General features: G+C 37.9%; 1 pseudogene; it reads right to left on the bottom strand.

Annotated features, from left to right (window-relative positions):
• Positions 1–276: 276 nt before the first annotated feature.
• On the bottom strand, positions 277–5,193 carry LOC100917139 (annotated as a pseudogene).
• Positions 5,194–19,503: the final 14,310 nt, after the last annotated feature.

The raw sequence follows: 19,503 nt of genomic DNA on the forward strand, positions 1-19,503 counted from the left end.
TTGGGGCAGCTAGGTGGTGCAGTGGATAGAGCACCAGCCTTGAAGTCAGGAGGACGTGAGTTCAAATTTGATCTCAGACACTTAACACTTCCTAGCTGTGTGACTTTGGGCAAGTCACTTAATCTCAATTGCCTCAGCAAAAAAGAAGGAATCATAAAAGGTATTGCAGTCTCCTAAGTCCACATAAAATTCTATGAAACATGGTAGTTTGCTTATGATTAAAAAAAATAACATAAAATTAAAATGTTAAATATATTCACATGATCATCATTGCAATTTAAAATGGCCACTAACAAATTCACATATAAGATATGTATATAACATATATGTCACAATTTCTGTTAAGTTTGGATTTTTCACAGACCAGTCAATTTTACCAAACATAAATAATCTTTTACCAATTTTCAGACATTTTGATAGAAATTAAATGTCCTAAGTAGTTTCATTCATCTGCAAAAAAATCAACAACTCCCTCAAAAGCCAATGTAAATTGAACATAGTTCTACCTTCTTCAATCTTGCTCTTGTTTATCAAGATAGCTTCCTGTAAGTGGATAATAAACAAATCTTAAGATTTTAAAGGAAGGAACTCATAACATTGTCAGCTGCACTTAGCAGAGGTTAGCCACAATTAGAAATCTCAAAAGCTGCCTAGATATATATTTGTTGGCTTGAGGTAGCTGATGATTACTGGATGGCTGAGCAGTGTAGAATATACTAAATTATAGTTTGGCACTTGAGACAGACTAGTTCCACCATTCTGGTACACTGACATCAGCAGTAGCAACAGCAGGAGAACTATATACCAAAGCCTGGTTGGAGTACGCATTTCCTTGTATAGAATGGAACACTGTGTCAGAGTAATAAGCCTGAGCTTGTTGATTAGGAAATATTTGATTTGCTGACAGTAGAATTGCTCCTTGGTTGAGAGAAAAGATTTGCTCAGAGGACAATCTGTGGTTCTGTTCATAATCCATTTGGGAATTCCTTGCCACCAAAAAAGCATCATTTTAAGGCTGCTTTGGATATAACTGAGAAACAGAAACACCAAGTATATATGTTGGCTCTGTATAATGTATAATACTGTTGGTTCTGTAATTTTGTATACATGGAATTCATTAGGTCTTCATTCATCAGTTTTCTATATAATGAAAGCACTTCCCTCACTTTAACATTGAGTTTTGAAAGCTTTGAATGTTTTCTGTCAACATTTTCTAATTTTACATTAATAAGTGGTCCAATTTGGTGATTGATTATTTCCAAATGAAGCAATTGATTCTGGTAGATCTGGCTGGTCATTATTTGGATCTGCACTTTATAACACTTGCAAAAGCAGGCTCATTTTGTTTTCATCAATATACACTAGTTCATGGGTTTGAATCCCAAAGAAATCATAAAAGAGGGAAAAGGACCCACATGTGCAAAAATGTTTGCAGTAGCTCTTTTTGTGGTAGCAAAGAATTGGAAAATTAGTAGATGCCCATCAATGGGGAATGGCTGAATAAATTATGGTATATGAAAGTAATGATATATCATTGTTCTTTAAAAAATGATGAACAAACTCATTTTAGAAAAGCCTGGAAAGATTTACATTAACTGATGCTGAGCGAAACAAGCAGAACTAGGAAAACATTGTACACAGCAACAGCAAGATTGTACAATGATCAACTATGATAGACTTGTTTCTTCTCAGCAGTTCAGTAATCCAAGGCAATCCCAATAAACTTTGGATAGAAAATGCCATCCACATCCAAAAAGAGAACTATGGAGACTGAATGTAAAGCAACCCATGCTGTATTCACTTTTTTTTTTTCTCTCATGGTTTTTCTCTTTTGTTCTGATTTTTATTTCCCAACATGATTCATAAGGAAATATGTAAAAAAAAAAATTTGGATTTACATGTAAAACCAAAAAAAAGAATGTTGTTTTTACATGTAACTGGGGAAAATAAAAAATTATATACATATATATGTATATACTAGTTCAAATTCAGGCTTATTGTTTCCATCTGAACATCATCAGTGAATTTTACTGTTTTCTCTATTTTAACCATTTCTGATTCAATACTGAAGGCAGATGAAACAAAAGTAGAGGGAAACAACCCTATATTCCTTGATGAGTTCACTTTTGTTGGGGATCACTGTCACCAAGAACTATAATGATTTCTCCAGTTTTAAATGTTAGTTCATTATCTTCAGCAACTTCAAAATCATAGCTAGCATGAACTTTTCCTACCCTCATGTTGGTGGTTAGTTGAGAGGCTTGATAGACTTGCATACAAATTGGAAAGTATGATTGGCTGTTACCTTTGTTCTTTCAATGAGATGGGCCATCACCAGTCGTCCTGATCTATATCTGGCCCCTAGACCCAGATGCCTCTGGAAGGAAAAGTGAAGCAGGTGACCTTGCACAGACCTTCCTTAAAGCTAGTTCACTTGCATATCATAGCATCCCCTTCCTGATGTCATAGCCCTCCTCTAGAATGAAGGACAAACAACAACCATGTCTTTCAATGACAACTTAATGGCTTTTGCTAGTTCTTCCTCTTCCTTTTTGGTAGTGACAAGAGCTGGGCTTGCTTTCACTTGTTCTATACATATTCTATAGTATTCTATACGTATACTGGCTACGAGCCAGTAGCTGGAAATGTAACTTCTTGTTCTTTAAGGTGTTTTTTTTTTTAATCATGGCAAATATTAGACTTATTTAATATGTTTATTTTACTAGCAAAATCTCTTGAATATACTTCTAAATGAAAAATGTTACCACATCAATACTTCTAGTATTACTCCTAGAAGAGTCAGTGAGGATTTTTAGGATTCTTTCTCTTCATACTAGATAGTCTTTAGACTTAAGTGCAAGAGTGGGCTATTTTATCACAAATATCCAAAGTAAGACCACAGCCTTCAGGATTAATCATGTAGCGATTGCTTTCCGCATTCTGGTCGAAGGAGTTGTGGCAAAGAGAGGGATCTCCACAGTAATGTAGCATGTCCTTGGAGATGCTTGGGTACTTTGAGATCCTCCTCTCTCTTCTCTCTCTCCCACTGTAATGAAGCAGAGGCAGTAATGGACAGAAATTATATTTCTATGGAAAAATTCCCATATGGAGAATGGGGCATCACCTGTGGCTCACAGGAAGGCCAAAATTGAAGGCCAGAATCTCCAGTATTTTCTCCCCCTCACCTTTTGTAAGGGAGATTTGAATTCCTGCCTTTTTTGACTTTTGATTTGAAGGAAAATTGGATTTAAGTGATGCAGGATTGCACAAAATCATCAACCTCTACCACTGTCTAGTGACAGAAAAGAGATGCAGTAGGTAACCTTGTTATCTTTGATATCTAATAGAGATTAAACATCTCACAACACCTTTCTTTATGGCTGTTGGAGCAAACTGTTCTCATTCATTTATTCTAGCAGATGAAGTCTTTATATTCTTGGGGTATACACCCCTCTAACTCACCATGGGGTTTGAGACTCCTTGATTACCATAAACCTGTTTTAGCCTGTCTACCAAAACCGGGATATGGCTGCTGTTCATGCTACAGCTTCTTGGAGCCTCAGGTGAGAGTTAGGTAGATCAATTGGACACCAAAGGTGGAAAGCAGCCCTCACCTCAGAGATGCTAATCTTCCTTGAACATATTCTACACCTCAATTCCTCCCAGATGTTATGGTCAGAGTTTGTCTGTCACTCTGTTCCACTCAGAGAGGGTATACCTAGGTTGAGTTATATTATCTGATCCTTGAAATAGTTAGTCTAGGGAATATAATTTTCAGGTTAAAGCTAAATTCCTGATCACTATTTTGTAATGCAGAATGAGGCCTCCAAGCTTTATAACCAAGGTTTGATTCCCTTCCCACCAAATGCCAGTTCCCCAATGAACACATGTAGCAAAGAGCAAAGAAATCCATTTATCCAAGTCAATAGTAAAATGGAAATAAGAGAAAGTATTCATGTGGAATGAGCTCTCTCACTGGAAAAAATGCAACTCAGCTCAATCAAGAGAGTACCAGATCTCACCCAAAGGGAAATTCCCTTAAGTTTCTAGTGTATAAGCTAGAAATAAATACATGATTGAAATTCTGCAGCCGGCTTCTTCCCAGAATAGTTTTCTCCTTTTGGCAATCTAAAGAGTTGGCGTCACCCATTTTCTTCTTCAAGCCAGAAAAACCTGAAGAGACTAGATCTCTCTTCTCTCTTTTTCTCACCATCTCCATCCCACTCCTCACTTGAGAGTCTCATATGAATGAATTTTGGGACTCGGGTTATAATAGTAATTCTGCTCTTGGAAATTAATCATGAAACATATGAATGGCTTATTGTTATGCTTCAAATTTTTAATAATGGGGTTGAGGAAGTTTGGCATCCCAATCCACCAGACCATTCTTACCCCATCTAAAGAAAGCGTCACACTTCCAAAGTCATCCAAGGTAAGCACCCACTAAACAGTCAAGGAGATGCATTGCATGAATATCAATGAAGGTGCTGAATGCAACCATCAGAGGGGCTAGCGGATCCTGATTCTATGGCTGGAGCAGGTCCAAACTGGTTGGGACCAGTTTTGTGAAACTCCTAGTTGCTGTACCTAAAGGCAGCTGTTCTGACCATATCTCACCACTCCCCAGCCTCACTAGTGGACCTTCAGTTGTTATACAAAACAACTTATGTAACAGCTTGCTAGTCTATGCCTTCCATGAGACTCTTCCCTGTTGAAATGTATTTAAAGCCTGCACATCTGTTCTCTTGGGCTCTCCGGTACTTTGGTGCTGTGGTGGTGCCCTGAATTGTAATTCTCTTACCTTGGTGAAAGATTTTTGTTACTTCAGTAGTTTTCTTTATTTCAGGTTGGCACAGAAAACTCATTCTCACTTTGACCATTTGAGGGTGTGTAAAGTTGGGAAAAACCAGTAAAATCAGATTAGGATTAGTTTCATTTCATCTTTGGGGGAACTCTTTCCACTCACTTCAACTAACAGCTCCACACTCCTTCCCCTTTAATGTTGGCTTGTAGCCTTTTCAAGTTGAAGAATTTACCATCAGCGCAATAACTGACTTTGGTACTATGTTTAAATTCATTGAAGGCATTTGACCCCATGGCTGAAAACATGATGCTAAAAAGCATGGGAGCAAGCACACTGACTTGTTTCACTCCATCCATCAGTGACTGGGAAAGCTTGAGAGCACTGTCCATGGTCCAAAACCCAGGCAAATGTGCCGTCATGAAATTCATATACTATACTGTGAACTTCTCTGGGCAACCAAATTTTGACATAATTTTCCAGAAACCCTCTTGACTAACAGAATCAAAGGCCTTGGTCAGATCTACAAATGTTGTACACAGCCCTCTGTTCTGCTCCTGGCATTTCTCCTGGAGTTGTCAGGCAGCAAACAACTCTCTCATGTGGATGATCTTATTTTAGGTGTAGGATCAGCTTATTAAGGAGGACTCTGACAAGAATCTTGTCAGCAATGACTGAGAAACTGTGCTGTGATTCTCATAGGACAAATTATTCCATTTACCTTTGTAGAGATGGACAGTGGAGGAATCTTTGAATTCCTGGGACATAATCTCCTCTTGCCATACAATCTGGAAAATTTCATTCAGTTTTTTTACATGTAATAGACCCCACAACCACCACCATCTTATAAATCTCAGCTGAAATAGAATCAGCAGATGATTGTGTATTCAATACGGCCTTCAAAGCTGAGATGCAACAAAGAATTTTCTGCTACTTGTGCTAATTTTGGCCTAGTGATTAACACCAAGAAAACAGAAACTCCATCAGCCAGCACCACACTATTCATATGTGAAACCATTAGTTACAGCAAATAGTTACAAAAATGCTGTGGATAAATTCACTTACCTTGATAGTATACTTTTCAGGAATGTACACATAGATAATGAAGTTGGAACATGGAGTGCCAGAACTCAGTGTTTGGAAAGTTCTGAAGAAAAGTGTGGGAGAGGAAAAGTATTAAAGCAATTACCAAATTGAAGGTCTAAGAGCCATTGTAGGAACCTTATCATTGTATGCCTCTGAAACCTGGACAGTATACCAGCATCATGCCAGGAAACTGAATCACTTCTATTTGATTTGTCTGAAAAAGATTCTGAAGATCACCTGGCAGGATAAGGTCCAGACACTGAGATCCTTTCTTGAACAAAACTGCCAAGTATTCCAATTCTACTGCAGACAGCACAACTCCATTGGGCTGGCCACAGTGTTTGAATGGCAAATGTACACTTGACAAAAAGATTATTTATAGAGAACTCACACAGGGCAATCACTCAACAGGTAATAGAAGGACATTGTCAAAGTCTCTTAACTTTCAAATAGATTGTATGACAGGGGGGACACTGGGACAGGACCGCCCAGCATGGTGTGCCCTCATCAGAGAAAGTGTTCTACTCTATAAATAAACCAGAACTGAATTAGCTCAGAAGAAATATGAGGTGGTCAGAGTTAGAGAAATAATCCCAATTTATAGATATTATATTATATATATATATATATATATATATATATCTATATATATACACTAAATTATAGGTACTATGTCAGAACTGTAGCAGAACATTCCAAGCTCATATTGGTCTCAGCAGCCACAGTTGGACATACTAATTTGACTCTAATGTAGTGATGTCATTTTCATTTTGGTCCTTTTTGAGAATGAACCATCACCATCATCTTACAGGCGTATCTGGGGCACAAATAGGTTAAGGGATTTGTTTTTGGTCATACAACTAGTAAATTTCAGAGGCAGGATTTAAACTCAGGTCTTGCTGACTTTATGATCAGCATTTTATCTGCTCTACCAGACTGCTTCTAAGAATCAATGGGTAATATCAATTGTCTAAACATGTATACATATATATCTACATGATCAAAGTTATCGTTCATAGTCCACCCATCCAATAGCATTTTTGAGTAACCCATAAGCCTCACCAAACACCTGTCAAGCCAGGGGCTAGACATCTGAGTCAGCTGAAAATCTGGAACTAGTCACATCTGTCAGTAGAGGTATCTTCACTTATAGACTCCAGAGAGAGCGGGGAGAAGAGGCTTAAATTCTTCAGATAGTGAAGTTATGATGTCAAGGGAAACTAACCTGATTTAAGAGTTTGAGTTTCTGTATCTATTTTTAATGGTAAAGGAAAAGACCTGAATGTATCTGTTTTATTTGAATTAATTCTGCTGTGACAGTACTATACAGTTGGAGGATACTTTTTAATTTTTCAAAGATCTTTTTCACAGAATCATAGTTTTTGTTGTTGTTGAGGCAATTGGGGTTAAGTGACTTGCCCAGGGTCACACAGCTAGGAAGTGTTAAGTGTCTGAGACCAGATTTGAACTCGGTTCCTCCTGACTTCAGGGCTGGTCCACTGCACCATATAGCTGGTCCTCCCATGGAATCATATTAGAGCTTAAAAGGATTTTAGAAAGCAATGTAGCCAACTTCCCTATTTTAAAAATGAGGAAACTGAGGACCAAATAGAAATGAAGTGATTTACTCAGTGACAGCTAGCTGATAACAGAACTAGAAATAATAATAATAATGATAGTGATGATGATGATGATAACTTACATTTATGCAGTGATGTTTGGTTTACAAATTGCTTTCCTTACAACAATTTTATGTGGTATGGAATATGAGTATTACTATTCCCTTAGAGATAAAGAAGCTAGGTTCATAAAAGGGCATCTAGGTGCAGCAGTGGATAGAGTACCGAGTTTTAGAATCAGGAAAATTTAGAATCAGGAAAAAAAAAGCCTCCCGACTATAAGTCCTTTTCACTATATGACATTCCCTGCCCCCAATTCAGGCTCTTCCTTTCTCCAGTTAATCCAAATTAATGAGCTCTTGAAATTTAAATAAAATCAATTCATGGTAGTTTTTAGTAATGCCAATATAATTTGAAGGATAGTGAAATACTTTCCTTTTAAAAACTCTTTCTAGCAACTTTCTCTTAATCCTGAAATTCCCACTTTAGTTGCTCATGGAAGTCCACAGGCAAATAAATTTATTGGGAGTCATTCACTCTTAAATGTAAATCTGTAATCTCACTTCATCTTCACAATAACTATGACAGCTGGCAGAAAAAGCATTCTTGCTCCTATTTAACTGGGAAATGAAGTGTATGAGACTTGTTTAGAGTCACCAAGTTAATAAATGTCAGAAATGAACTCTTTTTTTTTCCATTATGTGAAAAATAAAAGCTGGTTCTTCTGTTGGCATTTGGGAAGAGTATAGAATTTTCATTATTATGTAAAGAGCTAAGAAGATAGTTAAGATTCCATGTTGGATTTAAAGTTGGAGGATCTGGATTCAAATCCCAGCACTGCCTCTTGCTACCTATATGATCTTAAACAACCATTTCACTAAGTTTTTGGATCAGTAAAATGAAAAGTTGGACTAAGTAGATCCTAAAGTCTCTTCCAGCTTAAAAGCTATTATCCATACCTTCATAACCACAACTATGAAGGTGGATCAGAAATGAGAGAGTATGACTTCTTATAAATGGCCAAATGCATGGAATGAGGCTCAATATTATCAATTATCAATAAAGAGCTTTGGCTGAGCATTGTGAAAAGAGAAGGCTCCAGTTTTAGCCACTGCCCTCTAGAAGAATAATCAGAATCCCAGAATCTGGATCAGAAGATACCTCAGAGGTCTTCTAATCTCACCCATACCCACCCAAATAATAATTCCTCCCACAATATTCCCAGTGAGTAATCACCTTATCTTTGTTTGAACATCTCCAGTGAGAAGGACCACTCTACTCCGGACAGTCATTCAACATTTAAACTGCTGCAATCATTAGAAAGTTCATTTACATTAAATGTAATTTAATTACATCCATTGCTCCTAGTTTTGTTTGCTTTTGAGGGGCCAAACGCCCCCAAATGTCTCTCCCTCCTGTGAGACAAACTACCATAAGATAGCCAGAGCCAAATCCACATTCCCACCACAGACCAATTTATATGAAATGGGATGTCATTCTCTTTTTGTCTTGCTCCAGTCAATGACTGTGTGAGTTAGCTGTGGGAGATGGGGAAAAGGATTTTGGAGGGAGGATTGAGACAAAGGTTCTCATCCTAGTGCTGGCACTGTCCCTTTGTAGAAACTCAGGCCAAAAGTTAAACTAAACTAGAAGCACAGCCAATCTCCAAAGAGAAAGGCCAATTCACAGCTAAAACTGAAGGAAGGAGGGAAAGTCTTACTCATCAAGGTTAACACTGTGTGTACTGTTCTCAGAAGGAAGTGGGAATTTCCATATGGGAAGTTCCCTTCCATATACAATGAATTACTATCTTGATGGGAAACCCGTGGGCAGCTTCATGAGAAGAGAAATGTGTTCACTGAATGAGAGAATTCACCCTCTTTCTTTTCATGGTGACACCATTTTTTTCCCTGGACGGGAGGGGGCGTTTGCATTTCTATATGCAGCTGTACATTTGCTGACGCACATTTATCTGTCTGACTGTAAAGTGCACGCCTGGTAATTGTTTCCCTTGTCCAGGATGTGTCACCTTTGCCACCACAGTGCTTTCTCTGCCACCCCCTGAGCCGCACTTACAGAGTCCAAGTGTGGGCTGAATTTCCTGAGGTTCCAAGGCCAAATGGGGGTGGGTGGGGTCTCCCTAAAACAGGGGAAGGGCATTCATCCTACCAAAAAGATGGGAAGGGCCAATCAGGTATGGATCAGGAGCGGGGTTGTTCCTCACCTGTCCTCTGCTTTCATTTGCTCTCTTCCTTTTTCTCATATTTCTGTTCTCTCATCCCTAAATTGGGCAAATTTAGTCGTTAAGTTCCTGTTCCCATTCCTGCCCATGTGCTGAGGTTTCCTTCTCCTTGGAGAAGAACAGTAAGGGCTCTCAGCTTCTGCTCCTGCGATTTCTGTCTACAGAAATCAGAGGAATAGTGAACTCAATATTCTAAGTGATGTAATTCAGTTATAATTACTGCCACCTTTCTCAGGAATTACTGACTCCTGCAGGCTGTTCTACTTGGGACAGTTTCACAGGTTCCTGGCTGCAGATTCCCCATAATGAAGGTGGAGGCTTCTCACCAGCTTTGTAATTCCCTGACCACCCTTGAGCTCTTCCACAGGGATTAGACTTACTGACTAAACCCAGAGCAAAACTCTCTTGAGTTCCCAATTAGGATGATAACAAACCACTTTAGTGGCCTTGGCAAATCAGATCTGACTTTTAAGTTCTACTCATTGTGAGTAAAGCAAATTATGATAAAAAAGAGAATGGAAATTATTTGAAAGTCTTTTCAGATCAAGAAGACAATGTCTAACACTTGCTGAAAAGACCAAATGAAATCTCAATTTTTCTCCCAGGGACTGCTCTCAACTATGTCATCCCTCTTCTCAGTAAACTTCAAGAGTTTCCTATTACTTCCAGAATTAAATATAAAATCATCTGTTAGGTCTTTAAATTCCTTCACAACCTGGACTTTCCTTATCTTTCCAATCTTACCCATTATTTCTCTGAACATAGTCTGACTATATAGTTGTTTCTCATCCATGGCAACCCTTCTTCAAGACTTTACCATTTCATGAGCTGTCCTTCATGCCTGGAATATCCTGCCCCCTCCTCTCTGCCTCTTTGTTTTACTGCCTTCCTTCAAGACTCAGTTCAAATGCTTCTTTCTTCCAGAGGCCTTTCCAAGGACCCTCAATTTCTAGAGATTTTCCCTCTATGATGATTTTCCATCTATCCTATCTATATCTTGTGTGTACACATGTACAGATGTGTTGTCTCTCCCATGAGAAAGTAGGCTCTTTGAAGGTGAGGAATAGCTGTGTTTTGCTTGAATTCTTGGTATACTAAGTTGTAATTAGGATCATAATAATACTTGTTGATTGAATGATTGATTCCTAAGGTACCCCTGATTCATGAAATCAATCTTATTACCACAAAGATTTCTGAACAACAGAAAGCTTTCCCAGGCCTAATATATGGATGATGCACTTATCTCAAGAAAGAATTAATATAACCCATTTCCAGTGCAATTAAAAAAAAAAAAATCCCTTGGAGTTTACTGGACCAGGATTTGACCTGTATAATGAGGGTCTGGTTTAGTAAAGATTTGATATTGTTTTTATTTCTGGATTAAAGTGTCATGAAAATTTCCCCTGAGGAGAATAAAAGCTTTCAATGTACACCATATAGAGATGACCCAATCCTTAGGGCACAAAGCAAGAGGCAGGCTTTTCCTCTGGGACTGTGTGGGATAGAGAAGAGACTGTAGGAGACTATTAGCAAAGCTATGGGGAATAGTTTGCTTGCTTCAGCTTTGGAAAGATTCCACTAAGTCTTCTAAGAGGTAATGTGACTTTCTGGATTCCAAGGCTAAGGAAAGAGAAGCAGCCAAAAGCAATCATGGATATAAGGGAGGGAAGAAAGAGGTGGAGAAAGACAGGGGAAGGACTGTAGGACAGAGCTGTTCAGAGAAGGGGAGGTGCTGCCCAGACCAAGTAGACAATACCCTGCTCAAAACACTCTTGCCTGATCGCAGGGAACTAGGAGTTTGAGGATATTGCTCATTCAAGGCTGAAGATTCTGAGAAATTCATGAAAGCAGAACAGAATCCCTCTTTGGGAAGGGCAGATTTAAAAAGCTCATTGTGTAGACTGTAGAAATTAAGGAAAAGAAAGAAATCTTCTTCCCGTTGCCAAGAGGCAACTAATTCTCAGTTCACTTTGCTTTTCATTCACATGGATTTTCTTTTCCTAAAGCTCAGGGTATGAGTTGGTCCTCAGGACCAGAAGCAAAGAAGATGTTGGTTTAGAATTTATCATGAAGCAGCACAAGTCAAAGATGAGAAAGCTTTTTTAAAAAGAAAAATCATAAATTTAGCCAATAACTTTAATCTGATGAAGTTATGAGCAAGAAAGGAAAAGGAAATGGAGAGGTATTGTACAGAATCATCATTGTAGAGAATAGGATGGATTGGACAGGGTGTGATTTTGGGTGAATACCAGGAAAAAAATATGTAGGCAGCCAAGTATTTTGGGCTGCAGATTAGTCCCATAAGAGAAGGGAATTGTTCAAATCATGGATAAAACCATTTACAAACAAACCTGCCCCAGGAAGCAGTCATATGTTGCTCTAGGGAAGGCAGAAGTAGGATCAGAGCCAGAAAACAGATGGTTTCTTCCCAAATATGATGCTGTATGACAGGACCTTCATTCATTCCTGTAACTGACGCTTTTATAATGCTAAAATGGGGACCATAGGGCTGAAATGTGAAGAAGCAGTGTGGTATAGCTGGTAGAATTCAGAGCATGGGACCTGGAAGACTCAGGGTCCAAAACCAGTGTATAAGATCAGCTGTGTGACACTGAGCAAGTAACAATGTCTATGGCTCAGTTTCTTCATTAGTAAAACAAGAATGATAACACCTACCTCATGGATTGTGGTGAAGATCAAGTGGGAAAACATAAAACATTTCACAAGGCTTATGGTACTATTTAATTGTTTCAATCAAGAAAAAAAAATCTTATTTTCCTTCTCACCCATGTTTACTTCTCCTATTGTAAAAGAAAGAAAAACGAAACTCTTATAACAAATGTTCAGAGTTAAGCAAAACAAATTTTCAAATTGGTCATGTCTAAAAAATGTTATTCTATGCCTCAATCTACACTCTGAATCCATTATCTCTTTATCAAGAGAAGGGTAGCATCTTTCATCAGGAGCTCCTTAGAATTGCTGTAATTTTTATGGTGATCACAGTTCTTTTGTGTTTCAAAGTTGTTTGAAATGTTCTAATATAAATTATTTTCCTGGTTCTGCTCACTTCAATCTGCATCATTTCATCCAAGCCTTCCTAGGTTTTTGTGAAATAGTTCCTTTCACCATTTCTTACAGCATAGGAATATTCCATTATATCCACATTCCATAATTGATTCAGGCTTCCACCCAACTGCTGAGCACTTCCTTAATTTCCACTTCATTACCCACCACAAAAAAAGAGCTGCTTTAAATATTTTTGGATATATGCCTTCTTTTCCTCTATGATTTCTTTAGGGTATAGATCTATAGCAGTATCTTTTGGTGCACAGTTCCAAATTGCTTTGCAGAATGGATGGACCAAGTTACAGCTTCACTGACAGCGCATTAACATAACTATTTTCTCATAGCCCTTTGAGCATTTGTCAGTTTTTGGTTTTTTTTCTGTTTTTGGAGGGACTTTTTTGGTCAACTTTGCCAATAGAAACTTCATAACTGCTTTATAATATGCATTTTTCTAACTACAGAGAAATTTGGAATATTTTTTCATGGCAATTGATAGATTGAATTTCATCTTCTAAAAACCTCCTGTTCATATCCTTGTAAGTACTAACTATTATTCATGAAGGAAAGCAGCAGGGGCAAGGAAGCACCTTTGAGCTTTTCTGTCTTCCCTGAAAATTTGCTTTCATCAGCTGCAAACAACTATTTATGACTTCCTGGAATTTCCCCTGAACCAAATAACTTTCCTCTTCCCCTCCCAACCACACCACTCCCTTCACAACTGAAATCTGAACCCCTTGGCACACAGAGACAAACAAAACAACATGACATCACCCACCCAGGGATTTGTACTTTTGAGACAACAGCGTCAGCCTTTTGTTACAGATGAGATATGTTGGATCTGCCTTGCCAGGCTTACATCCGGCTCTTACAGACCAATGCTTCTTGTGATCTAACAGAGATAAGGACAGGATGGCTGGTGGGGGATAATGCTTGGGGATGAGTGAAAGAAGGGATTATAGAGGCTACCTTCCCCCCTCCATCTTTATAACCATGGTGTAAGGGAGAGCAGGAGTTCTATGCAGGTCAACAGAGAGGATTTAATGAGTGACATGAGAGAGTATGTTGTGTTGAATTAAGTGCTAGATGGGGACTCAGGGACTTCTAGGTTCAAATCTTGTTCCAGTCGTTTAATAGCTTCATGATCCTGGATTAGTCAGTTAAGTTCTGTTCATCTATTTCCTCAACTCTACAATGAAGTTAATAACACCATCTACCTCACAGGTTTGTTGTGAGAATCAATAGAGATAATATATTTGCAGAGAGTTTGGCACAGTGTCTGGAACTTATTAGGTGTTCAATAAATGTTTATTGACAAACTGACTCTCGGAACCTCATTTTCATCTACAAAATGTGATGGCCCTCTCAAGTCTGGAATCCCAAAATCAGAATCTCTGAGTTGAAAGGGATTTTCTAGACCTACCTGATATTAAGTGGTTGGGGGTGGAGGTGCAGGGAAACCCACTGCATCCCAAAGCAGCCTTTACCACTTCACTGAAACTTCCACTCATTGTTTCTGGTTCTGTCATGGAAGACTCCTATAGGGCAAACTGTGATAGGCAAAAGTCAATATGACTGTCAGAATCACAGACAGATTTATTTACAGGAAAACAGGGTGCTATTCTCTTTCCCTTTCTTCCATCAAAAATCACAAGAATTAATTGTATTAGAGAAGGGAAAGGAACCTGAAATAGTGATTAAGACCTAAACTCTGGTCATGTTTTGGCCCTGCTTCAGTTTTTCTCCTTTGTAACAAGAGAATAATAACAGAGCTCTGTTCCAGTGACCCCTCAGGAAGGGTGTTAGAATCAAAGAAAGCAATAGATCTGACATTTATAAAGAATAATAAAACACCAGATGTTATTGTGGGCCATTCTGTTTTTATCCTCCACCTCCCATCCCCTATACAGAGAAGTAGTCTAGGTTAATTCAAATATCCAAGGCTTTTATGAGGAAAAAAAAATAGGCAAGACTGGCAGATGTCATTTTAAATTCAACACCTTCATGAACTAATGTTTAATAAACTGCTTTTTTATAAGTTCTTGTGTCAGGGCTATATACCACATAAAAATGGAACTGGTTTAAGTCATAAGTGATAGACATGCCACCTGGAAACACATGTTGTTTTCCTGCAGCTAACTAGTACTGGCTGCAGTATTAGAATGAGTCAAGGGGCTGACATTATGGAAAAGCAATATACTCTAGTGAATACAATGAATGTTAAGTCAGAAATCAAAAGGACCTGGATTCAAATCCTCTCTGACATCTACTAGCTATGTGACCGTAGACAAATCATGGGCAAATTAAATTCACTAAGCTATAGTTATAAAATGAGGATAATACTACACAGACCACTTGCCTCACAAGGCTGTAAGGATAAAATGAGGTAATATTTGTAAAGCATTTTGCAAACCTCAAAATGTTATATGAATGCCAGCTATGCCAGATAATTCTGGCAACTGGAGAGGTAGGTAAACAGAACTCTTTAGAAGGGAAACAGCAAACACAGCCAGTCAGTTGTAGATGTTGCCCATGAAAGGTAACCATTGTGATACGGTGAAAAGTGATCCAGTTCATGAGGTATAGCTTTAAGTCATTACTCCACTAATTGGCTGTATGGACATAGGCAACTCACTTAATTGTTCTCTGCTTAAGTGTCCTTAATACGTTATTGTTTAGACATTTCAGAAGTGTCTGCCTCTGTGTGACCCCATTTGGGATTTTCTTGGCAAAGACAATGGAGTGGCTGGACCTTTTCTTCTTCAGCTCATTTTATATATATATATGTGAAGAAACTGAGACAAACAGGGGTAAGTGATTTACCCAGGGTCACAGAGCTAGTAAATGTCTGAGTCTAATTTGAATTCATATCTTCCTCACTCCAGGCCCAGTGCTCTATCTGCTGTGCCACTTAGCTTCCCCAAATACTTAAACTACCCAATTTATTACATGGTAAAGCAAATGGATATAAAATCTTTTGTATACTTAAAGTTTACAAGTATCTTGTGATTTAACTGATATAGTGGAGAGGTAGAAAACATAAGCTCCTTGAATGCAAAAGCTCTTTTTTGATCTTTTTTTTTTTTTTCCCCAATACCTTACTCTTTCCTCCCAGTACCTAGCATAGTTCTAGCTACAAAGCCCTCAATAAGTATCTGGGAAATTTAATTATTGTCACAATTCTTTTTTTGATAGGAAGCCTTTCTACAGACCAGTTCAGAAACAAGTGAAAACCCATTTCACTCAAATTGGTTACTATTCATAAAGAAATCACATATGCAGGTGAACTCTCCCAAGTCCCAGCTGGCATTGACATGACTTATTTCTCTTCTAAAATAATACTTCAGTGTCTGATTATATTCCTCATCTAATAGGGTCCATGAATGTGGATGGGAGAAAATACATCTTCATTTTCAGTAATCTCAAACTGTAATTTGATATTTCCTTCAATTATGAATGTAGGCAACAAATATTAACTTTAGAAACAGCCACAGGCTTCATTACACTGCCACACAAAAAAGTTGAGAACCCCTGCTCTATAAAATGGGGATACTAATTGTGGCAAGAAAAGGTCTTTGTGAACCTCAAAGTATAAGATAAAGGTAAGTTATTATTATTAGAATATTTTCTAACTAAAGTTAGGCACTCAGTCTCTACTGCATATTTCTGAGGACTAATGGAATGGGAAATTTGAAGCCAAGAGAAAAATGTGGGCAGATAATAAGCTAACTACTTATCTTGCCTCTCTCTGTTCTATAGTCCCATGGGAATGGCAGAGTTTAATCTGTTGAGCTGTATGTGTGCTTATGAGAGGGGAAAGATGACAAATCTCAAGCTAAAAGAATATTCTCATTTTACAGATGAGGAAATTGCAGACTAACTTAGTTGCACAAGGTTATCCTGTTAGTAAGTTTCAAAGTGAGACTTAAATCCAGGTCCTCTGACTACCCCACTGTCCCTCTCTGCCTCTTACACCCTTTTGAAGTTTCTTATTCTTCCACAGTAGGATGTGGAACAGCAGACTCAGTATACTAACTGGGTAGATGCAAGTTCTTACCACTACTAGCATATCAAGAGCTGAAGGCTATTAGTTTCGGGGTTGCAGAAGTTTTGGTGATTCTTAGAAGATGGGATAGGTTTTTAAAGGATTGTAAACATCACTGACAGTTATGTAGCTCAGTGGACAAAGTCATAAGTCTCATGGGTCTGAAGTTAGGAAGACTCATGTTCCTGAGTTAAAATCTGAATTCAGATATTTTCTAATTGTGTGACCCTGAGCTAGACACCTAACCCTGTTTGCCTCAGTTTCCCTACCTATAAAATGAACAGAAGGATGTAACAAATCACTCCAGAAAACCCCAAATGGATTCATGAAGGGTTGGACACAAATGAAACAACAAATGTCAATAGACTGGTTTTCTATGCTCAGCCAATAAAGTAGAATTTTGGTGATTATCTAACATCTGTCCAATTAGGAAAGAAGAGGACATCCCAACAGCAAATTTTTTTAAAATGTGCTACTAGCCTTATGAGTTTCTGGATTTGTTCACAGTAAAGAGAGCTGCTATTGAGAAAATGAGCACCCCTTCAGTAAATTTAAGTTCCTATATTACTGACTTAATACTTTTTGAATCTTCAAGAAAGGCTCAGTTGGAGCAATTTTGGAATCCACTAAACAGATCAAAAAAGTATATATCTGATTATCTTCCAATGGATCTATGGGTATTATCCTTTTGATTTTCAGAGAAAAGACATTTGATATCCACTGTTTTATAAATGGCTTCCAAATCTTGCATTTTGTTTTCTACTCAGTAACTCCAAAGATGAGCTGCAGGCGCTAGAGTAGATAATGCCCTTGGGCATTATTTCTTTCTTAGTATATTAGGGATAAATGTCATCAGACCCCTGCTTGCTTATATTAATTTTCCTGTTGGTATAAAAGGAATGGTCCACTGCATATAGGAGTGGAGATAGGAAACAGGAGACAGAGGAGGACAGAAGGGCCTGCATTGTAGTCCATGTGGTTACACAGAGCTGGACACCACTGAACGATTGAATAGCAACAACAGTGTGCTGCTAGAGTAGTAGGAGAACTGCTTTAAGCTATTATAACACTGTAGTTCTAAAAAGCAAGATACTACAAGCTTGCATTTAATTCCTAGAAAGTTCCCATCATGGCTTACTCATATTTGGTTAATGGTGCAATGGTGTATGGGGTTAATTGTGTGTAAGAAAGGTGAAGCTCAGCCAATGAAACACATCACTTACTTTGCTAAATACATAATCTATCCCAAATAGTCCTTTAACCTAGGATAGCAAATAAATGTGGTTTGATCACTGAAGAGAAATAACAGAAATGATATATGATTAAGCTTGCCAAATGATCAGTAAGTCATCATTAAGAGATAAAGGGAACTATCCCCATTGACGCTTGTAGGGTAAAGATCAGTGTCAAAACACATCTGTGGGCCAGGCTGACGTGAAGATGTCTGTATTTTTCAGTTTTCTCTTAAAATTAAATCACAGTCTAAGTAAATAGAGTTTGTGCAGATGGAATCATACAAAGCAGGCTCTAATTTTCTGCAAACTGTCTGCCAGTGACCTGGAATCTATTTCAAAACCTTTAGAGTCTGGTATTTCAGGATAACACACTCCAGCCTATTCTGATCCAGAACCTTCAAATTTAGAAATTAAAAACTCTGTGGCAAAGGAATACAAACCTTTATATGGGATGAGATTAACCTTTTCATTTTAACTACCAGGAAAAAATACAGAGTTTTGCCATACCATATTCCAACATTAACAAGCTTTTAGTATGCACCTGCTAGATGTAAGATAATTCTAACAAAGAGCTCTTTGAGGTAACTCTGCCCAAATAACAATCTGGAATGGAGGCACTTATTTTGAGATTCATTTAGTAAAGACATATATACAAACTGCTTTTTAGAGGAGGGTGATGGGAAATTGAGGAGCAACTTGAAAAAAATGAAAATAATATCTAATAATTCAGGTTCATAGCCAAAAATCCATTTTTATAATTAGTGGCAACATGTTCATATATAGACAAGCATTTATGACTTTAAATATATACATATACATGTATTTCTGTAATATACATATATTTCTCACACACACACACACACACACACACACACACACACATACACATACACACACACACACGTACATTCATCCTTTTTCAAAGAAGACCAGCAACATCTCTGGGTGATGTTATGACTCCTTTTGAACTGGATTAAATAAGACAGAGCTACACAGGAATCAGCCTCATCTCTCTTCAGGACAAAAGTCAAGGCAACTGGCAATATAACATATCTGTATATAATAATCTGAATTTATGTACGAATGTGTATGCAAGATTTAAATCAGGTGCACATTAATTTTAGACAACTACAGCAGATAAAGGAATTCAGTTCTTTTCATCTCAGCAGCAAATCTACTCTCACCAGCAAATCTACTCTCACCAAAACAAGATTTCCCATCATCCAAGATTGTTAATCCACTAACAAACATGAAGCAATCCCCTTAGATTTCCTAGGATAGTTTTTAACCAAAAAAAAAAAATTCATATCAATCAATCAAAAAACATTTCTTATCTATTATGTATCAGGCACTAGGACTACAAAGACAAAAGTAAAACATTTCCTGCCTTCAAGCTTACATTCTATTAGGGA

The sequence above is a fragment of the Sarcophilus harrisii genome, chromosome 1 (genome assembly GCF_902635505.1).
Source record: "Sarcophilus harrisii chromosome 1, mSarHar1.11, whole genome shotgun sequence".
NCBI classification, from domain to species: domain Eukaryota; kingdom Metazoa; phylum Chordata; class Mammalia; order Dasyuromorphia; family Dasyuridae; genus Sarcophilus; species Sarcophilus harrisii.